This window comes from Myotis yumanensis, unplaced genomic scaffold (assembly GCF_028538775.1).
Source record: "Myotis yumanensis isolate MYYU_CA2020_CCGP unplaced genomic scaffold, mMyoYum1.0.hap1 SCAF_9, whole genome shotgun sequence".
In the NCBI taxonomy this organism is placed as follows: domain Eukaryota; kingdom Metazoa; phylum Chordata; class Mammalia; order Chiroptera; family Vespertilionidae; genus Myotis; species Myotis yumanensis.
Window position 1 is genome coordinate 12,991,064 of NW_027223760.1, and position 8,710 is coordinate 12,999,773.

An 8,710-nucleotide genomic window follows, 5' to 3' on the forward strand; every position below is an offset into this window, starting at 1 on the left:
CCACAGATTAGAATATTGAAATGTGACATTTCAAAAGTCTTAGGAACATATAGGTCTGAAGCCACTTGGTCTTTACACATCTCTGCTCTGCTCCATGATGTGTTCACCCAGGTATTTCTCTCTTGGGGAGGCACATTTTTAAAAATTGTTTACCATATTTTTAAGTTCTCAGGGGATGGAACTGCCTTACTATTACCTCAAAGAAAAATAGTGACACAGCTCACAAAAAAACTAGGAACAGCATGGCTGGAAGACTCTGGGAAAGCTTCATGAAGAAAGATGAACCTGAGCTGGCTTTTGAGATATTCACCGGACTTCCCCAGGGAGAGCACAATAAGGGAATTTTAGATGGGCAAAGGCATTTTAAAAAGTGGGAATGGGGCTGGTGTGGCTAGGTTATGGTGTGGGGTGCCTTTGGCTGGAATGGAGGGCTGTCATGACTGTTGAAAGGGTAAAGAAAATATGTTGGATTTATGGGGTAGAGTCAAGATCATCAGCTTACAAAATCGTTCTTTTAATGTCAGCAATCTGCCTATAGGGAAAAGTACACCATTATGTAATTGAACAAAAGGGACACAGACAAGCTCTAGGAACAGGTGACTCTAACATGACATGCTTTAGAGAAGCCTGATGCAGGATTTAGGTTGCAGTGTTTTAACTGAACCTACGAACACCATGCCTTACACACTGGAGAAGAAAGCTGCTAAGTATACCTTAAGAATTGACAAGATCACACTTTTATCATTATGCCATGTCCCATCTGCTAGGGTGACATAGCTCCATGAGGTTGGAGATTCTATATCTCTCCTCATTTTATCCAACAAAGTAAGAAATCAGGAAGAGAGTAATAGGTGAGTACATCAACTCAACCTCGTACATTTTGAGTTGAAGAAATTTTGCTATCATATCAAATCAGGCCTATAAAACTTAAGTTTCAAAATAGTCTAGTGGCTGGTATGGCTCAGTTGATAGACCATTGGCCTGTGGACTGAAAGGTCCCAGGTTCAATTCCAGTAAAGGGCACATGCCTGTGTTGCGGGCTTGCTCACAATAAGGGCCTTGCAGGAGGCAGCCCATCATTGATGTTTCTATCTCTCTCTCCCTCTCCCATCCTCTCTGAAATCAATAAAAATATATACTTTTGCCGAAACCGGTTTGGCTCAGTGGATAGAGCGTCGGCCTGCGGACCGAAAGGTCCCAGGTTGGATTCCGGTCAAGGGCATGTACCTGGGTTGCGGGCACATCCCCAGTAGGAGATGTGCAGGAGGCAGCTGATCGATGTTTCTCTCTCATCGATGTTTCTAACTCTCTATCTCTCTCCCTTCCTCTCTGTAAAAAATCAATAAAATATATTAAAAAAAAATAAAATAAAAATATATATTTTTAAAATGGTCTAATGGCTTGTTATCTTGATTTCGTTTCAGAGATTTCAAGGAGTAGGCTTCCTTTAGACATCCCAAGAATATAATTTGTAATAAAAAAAAGAATAAAGCATATCTCAGTGCTCATGACTAAAGAAGAACATCAAGTAGGAATAGACAGGACAGTGTCTTTGATTTTCAGGTTGTGGGTTCTGAACCTCCTCAAAGATGGACTATATATTGGAAATCTGAATTAACTGTTGTCTTACCACAAGGAGACAGAAAACTACAAAATAAAACGTTGTTACTGCAATCACAGGTGATGCAATGATGATTTCCTTCTTATATCTTGGCACTTCTTGCCTGAGCTAGAAGGAGGAGGAGGAAGAGGAAGACGAGGGAGAGGAAGAGGGGACGGTAGAAAGGAGGGGAAGAAGAGGAGGTGGAGGGTGAGGAGGAGGAGGAGAATGAGGGGGAGGAGAATAAGAAGAACAAGAACAAGAACACCAACAACAACATTAAAAAAAACCCACAAAGATACAGAAAGCATAAAAACTAACTATTCTCTAGCCTATTCTAATGAATTGCTAGCTATTCTTAACTACTACTCTAAAACCCCACCTTTCCACATGGTTCTTAAGCAATATACCAAATCTTATAGGTTTTTAAAGATCATACCACATCTGATGTGTTATGTAATCTGATCATTAGCATTTTCTTGTACAATTTGTTTATTTTAGAATTTAGGTCCTCTTCTCATGTACCCTAGGAACAGTGGCACAGATCTCTAAATGAGCAAAGTGGAAGATCACTGTCTAAGCCAAAGTCACATGATCAAGACACGACTGAGAGGAGGTGCTCCTGGTCTTCCTACCTGGGTACTTTCATGGCATGTCCTAAATCAGTGATGGCGAACCTTTTGAGCTCGGCGAGTCAGCATTTTGAAAAACCCTAACTTAACTCTGGTGCCGTATCACATATAGAAATTTTTTGATATTTGCAACCATAGAAAAACAAAGATTTATATTTTTGATATGTATTTTATATATTTAAATGCCATTTAACAAAGAAAAATCAACCAGAAAAATGAGTTTGTGTGTCACCTGTGACAGGTGTGTCATAGGTTCTCCATCACTGTCCTAAACTGACTACAAGTCCAGGTCAGGTGTTTCAGGACCTGTCCTTACCTCTTTAGACACCCTCTCTTCCTGCTTCCCGAGGGTTTGCATCCTCTCATCTTTCCATTGTTCCTCATTCCACTCTGCGTTGGATATCTTTACTTCCTGCTGCTCAGTGAGCAGTCTCATCAGAAGGCCTATTCCAGAAAAGAGTTTCCTCGGTTAATTTTTGAAACTTGAATGGTTAAGTTCAGGTTTAAGAGAAGGATTTCATCTGTTGTTTTTCAAATGATTCAGGGACATATCTGCATCATATACATTTGAAAGAGGCAGTTTAATGAATGGTAATAAAGTTGATTCTATATCTTCTAGATTTCCCTCCAAGAAATAAGGCAATTGGTAATTTAGTGCACTATTAACATCACTTTTATCATTAAAGTCTAGCTGCTCACTCATAATGGATGCGGAAGTGTCGCCTTTTTTGACTGAGGATGCCCTCTCTGGCTCAATGGTCAGCTCAGTGCTGGAGTCCTGCCGGGCCTGTAATGTGTTCATTAGCGGTCCTTTTATTATGAGTTCTTCATCTGTCAAAAAAGAAGAAATCGAATTTGATATTGAAAGACTCACGGGATAGTTATTTGTCAGCCCACAGCCATACATCCAAGTCCAATATATAGGGAATCAGCAAGTATCTGAGTGCCGTTTGGAGAAGAGAAATATAAACCCCAACTTACATCTATGATTGTCCACAAAACAAAAGGAGAAACTGTCTCTTTTTTTAAAGTGGTTAATTACTTAGAACATTCCATAGCATGACATATGGTGACTATATTTAGGATTATTCTATTGGTCCCCAAGGGCCAACTGCCAGTTACTGGAGGAAAGCCAGGGCTGGAAGACCCACTCAGTTAGACGCTCTGCAGATCTACTGTGAACTCCTCACATTCACGCACCCATCCTGTCCTGCTTCAGATGCAGAGGGGGCCTGAGCCTTCCTCTCTCCGCTCTTCAGAATGCTTGTGTTCTTGCTACCATCATAGATGACCACGATTAACACCCACTGCTAACACGTCCTCATCTGTACACACCCTTCTCCACTAACCCACCGATTCCTCACTTGGGCCCTGCCTTCACATATGCCAGCCCCATAACAGACGGCTCTATACAGAAAAAAAAAGTCTACCCTCACTCTGTGCTTAAGATATAGGCAGGCATCTAGGATGTACATTAAGAGACTTGCCAGGTTGTGTACCACTGTGGAATGTTCAATAAATCTATGGAATAATATTTGGGGATCTAAAATACATAAGGGAAAAATAACTTTTGTCAGATGCCTACTTTGTGATCATTTCATGTCATTTCTTATATTTTCAGCTGTACTTGGGGAACCATCCAAAGATTCTGACTGTGTGAAGGTCAAGTGCACCATTGTGCAGCTGGTACACAAGAATTTTCAGAAGAATTAAAAGTATTGCTGGTTGTGATAAGGGTGAGAGAAGGAGGTAACGTCCTGGGAAAGAGCATGGGCTTGTGGAGAGCCCCAAACTGGGAGCTGGAGACCTGGGCACGAGGTGACAGCTGTCAGCCCTTTCTGGTCTTGTTTTCACTCACCTTAAAAGGAGATGAAAATGCCTGTTCTGCCCACTGTTGGGGCAGAAGGGAGTAATATCATTGGTCAAAACATTGTTTTCAAAATAAGCAACACTGACTCTATGTCAGTAGCACAGATCACTGATAGAAACTTGTATTTAAGCTCTCTGGGCATGAAAACACATTTGGGAAGTTATCAAGTAGCTGCCAATAAACCTAACGTGTAGAAAAATACTTAAAAGCACACGACTGTTTGGTGGATAGAACACCTTGTGCTTCAGAGCAAGTTCAGAGGTGCACAGTCTATAAAGAAAGAGCCCTCCCATGCCATAGAAGGGCTGGGTAGCAGCTTCTGGTGATGGATCCAAAAACTCTCAGGTTCCAAATAAAACTTACATAAAACAGCATCATTTGTACTCTTTTCATAAACTTGCAAAAACAAACAAAATAAAAATGTATCTTCATCTGTCTACACTGCAAACGGCAATTGAAACCTAATGCATACAAAAGAGTTTACAAACTGCGACACACTAATGAACAATTTCTCTTTTGGAAGCAAAGCACCCAGCAGAGAGCACAACACACATGATGTAGCCATTAATGGTAATATCCTTCCCTTCATCTGACTTTTAGCAAAGAGAAGTTCTTAAAATTTTAGAGTTGAACTCTGATTAAATGAATAAAAATAATACAGTTACTTTATTTGCCTAAAAATGTATCGTCATTGATTACAAATAAAAAATGAAAACAAAATAAAAATTAAAAAGTTTATCATCAGGCAATTGAGACTCACCACAAGGTGTGTCGGTCACACATTCGATCGCACAATTCAGTTTGACTGTCTTTGCAACAGCCTCAATATGATTTTTAAATTGGCAGAGGCAGCAGGCCAAATGGTTAGGTAAGATACTATAAATGGAAACATACAGAATTATATTAGTGACAAAGCAGTTACTTGGAAAACAGTTGTTTTTTAAAACTTAAACATGCACCTACTGTATGACATAGCCATTCCACTTTCAGGCACTTATCAAGAGAAATTGAAGTATATTTCCATAAACAGACTTGTACATAAATATTCACAATAGCTTTATTGGTAATAGTCAAAAATTGGAACAAGTCAAATAGCCATCAATGTTGAAAAATACGGATATATCCATTTTTAATGGAATACTATTCAGCAATAAAAGGACATGAATTATTGATAGGCAAAACAACATAGACTAAACCTATATAATAAAAGACTAATATGCAAATCGACCAAACTGCAGAACGACCAGTTGCTATGATGTGCACTTACCACCAGGGGGTAGATGCTCAATACCGGAGCTGCCCCTTGGTGATCAGTGCACTCCCACAGAGAGAATGCCTCTCAGCCAGAAGCTGGGCTCATGGCTGGTGAACACAGCGGTGGTGGTGGTGGTGGTGGCGGGAGCCACTCCTGCCTCCACAGCTTTGCTAAGGATGTTCAAGTGCTAGCTTAGGCCCACTACCTATAGGGAGCTGTCACTGGGCATCCACCAAGATCTGGGCTGAGAGATACTCCCCCGCCCCCCTGCCCCCATTGCACGATTTTCATGCACTGAGCCTCTAGTCTTAAAATAATCAGCTGAAGAAAGGAGGCCAGTTAGAAAAGAGTAGATACTATACGATTTCATTTATATAAAATTCTAGAAAATGCAAACTAACCTATAGTAACACAAAGCAGATCAGTGTTTGCACAGGAATTGGGGAGGGCAAGGAGGAGTGGGAAGGAAGAATTATAAAAGGGACATGATACAGCTTTTTGAGGTTATAGACAGTTTGATTTAATGATGGCTTTGTGGTGTGCAGGAGGCAACCAATCAACCAATTGATATGTCTCCCTCACATTGATCTCTCTCTCTCTATCTCTCTCCCTTTTATCCCACTCTCTTCCTCCCTTCCACCCTCACTAAAAATCGATAGGAAAAATTTCTCCTGGTTAGTATTAAAAAAAGACAAAAAAAAACAAAAACAAAAAAACACTCCAGCCTGCCGGTGTAGTTTAGAGACTGAGAATTGACGTACGAACCAAGAGGTCACAGTTGGATTCCGGGTCAGGGCACAGGCCTGGATGCAGGCTCAATCCCCACTAGGTTACATGCAGGAAGCAGCTGATCAATGATTCTCTCATCATTGAGGTTTCTCTCTCTCTCTCTCTCTCTCTCTCTCTCTCTCTCTCTCCCCCCTCCCTCTGCCTCTCCCTCTCTAAAATAAATAAAAATATATATTTTTTTAAAAACTTCTGGTCTTCAGTGATAAGTTTAGTAGAAGGCACAACCTTGGAAAAGATATTTAGTAAACACATATCTTACAGAAAGGACTTGATATAAAACACTCTTAACACTTAATAATAAGATAAATATCAAATTAAAATGGATTTGAACATACACTCCATTGAAAAATGTATTTTCACATAGACATTCCACACATCAGCTATTAGAAAATGCAAGTTAGAATCACACTGCAATACAAATGCATTCCTACTAGAAAGGCTAATTTAAAAAATCAAACAGAAATATAAAGGTCAGGTGAAACTGTGGAGCAATTGCAACTCTCATCTACTGCTGGCGGGAAGGCGAGATGGAACAACCACGTTAGAACACAGTTAGGCAGTTTCTTTACTAGTTAGGTATGCACTCAGCATATAATGCAGCAACCCCACCCTTAGGTATCTTACTCCAAAGCAATGAAAACGTATGTTCACACAAAGACCTGCATGTGAGTATTTTTTGCATCTCTATTCATAATAGCCAAAAAACTAGAAACAGCTCAAATATCCATTACCCGATTACTACAGAAACAAACTAGTATATACACACAATTGGAATACTATGCAGCAATAAAAAAGAAATGTACTACTGATAGATGCAACAACTAAGATGGATCTCAAAAGGATCATGCTACATGAAAGAAGCCACACACAAAAAGCTACACTACATACAGCATGTCAAACTCACAGCCCACGGCCACATGCCTCATTTATTTGGATCGTGTTAGCTTTTGAGTTTGACACACTTGCTCTACATGATTTCATTTATAAGACACTCTGTAAAAGGCAGGACTATAACAATAAAAAATCAGACCTGTACTTGACAGGGGCTGCAGGTGGGAGGAGAAACTGACTGCAGAGAAATATGAGGGGACCCTAGCCAGCTTGGCTCAGTGGATAGAGCATCAGCCTGTGGACTGAAGGATCCCAGGTTCGATTCCGGCCAAGGGCACATGTCAGGGTTGCGGGCTCATTCCCCAGTAAGGGGTGTGCAGGAGGCAGCCAATCAATGATTCTCTCTCATCATTGATGTTTCTATCTCTCTCTCCTTCTCCCTTCCTCTCTGAAATCAATAAAGAAATACATTTAAAAAGAAGAAGAAATATGAGGGGCCCTGTGGGGATGATAAAAGTGTTCTGGATCTCTAATGTGATGGTGCTACATTTATCAAGGCTACACATTTATCAGAACTCACTAAACTGTACGCTTTAAAAGAGAGAATTATATTAAATACAAATTATACTTAAATAAACCCGACTTAAGAAAATAAAAAAGCAAACCATAAGAACCAAGTGAAAATAAATAGAAGAAAAATCAACTTGCCGAAACCCGTTTGGCTCAGTGGATGGAGCCTGCGGACTGAAAGGTCCCAGGTTCGATTCCGGTCAAGGGCTTGTACCTGAGTTGAGGGCACATCCCCGGTAGGGGAAGTGCAGGAGGCAGCTGATCGATGTTTCTCTCTCATCGATGTTTCTAACTCTCTATCTCTCTCTCCCTTCCTCTCTGTAAAAAATCAATAAAATATATTTAAAAAACAAAAAGAAAAATCAACTTACAGTTTTTCTAATTCAGGAGCTGTCATGAGAATGTTATCAAGTGTTGTCAATGTCACTTGTGTTCTTCCCATGTCTCTGAAGGAGAAGGACCAAACATGCATGATATGAACCCAAAGACAAAAATTTTATTCTTGAAAAAGACACTTAACAACATCTGTTGACCTAAATTCTGGCTTCTCTGTCAAGCCAGCTCCATAATTCAAGGTGCTTTAGTTTATTTTCCATACATAATCATTTTAGAGAGCTCTTCTTGAAGAAATTTAAATGTATTGCATCATCAAATTAATGTATTTTCATCATCAAACTAATGACTTTGGTGAACAGTACAATGTGTTATTTTGTTTTTGTGTTACCATCATCCTACTTCTCATTCTCTGTTCCAACCACTATTTGATCACTTTTTAAAAAAAGCACAGAATGTATAACTTATTCCTTTTTTCTTTTTGAGATCCATGGTATTTCTCCATGCATCTACATGTTTCATGTCCGAATGTGTTTTTCAACACTGCTCCCTTTCTCTGCTGGCTATCTTGCCCTTGTACATTTTTTATCACTTTTCTGTGACAATAAATCATTTTTGAGAATAACCCCGTTAAAATTTAAATTATGAGTTTTTTTGTCAAAATGCAAAATTGTTCTTCTTTGACAAAAGTAAGAACAGAAATCATCTCATGAGCCATGAAATTGTTGCAATACTTACAAATATTTCAATGCTGGCAAATTAAAAAGATATGGATCTTGAACAGTCATCAGAGGATTTTCATGTAGAATTCTGGAAAATGCAATAGAATT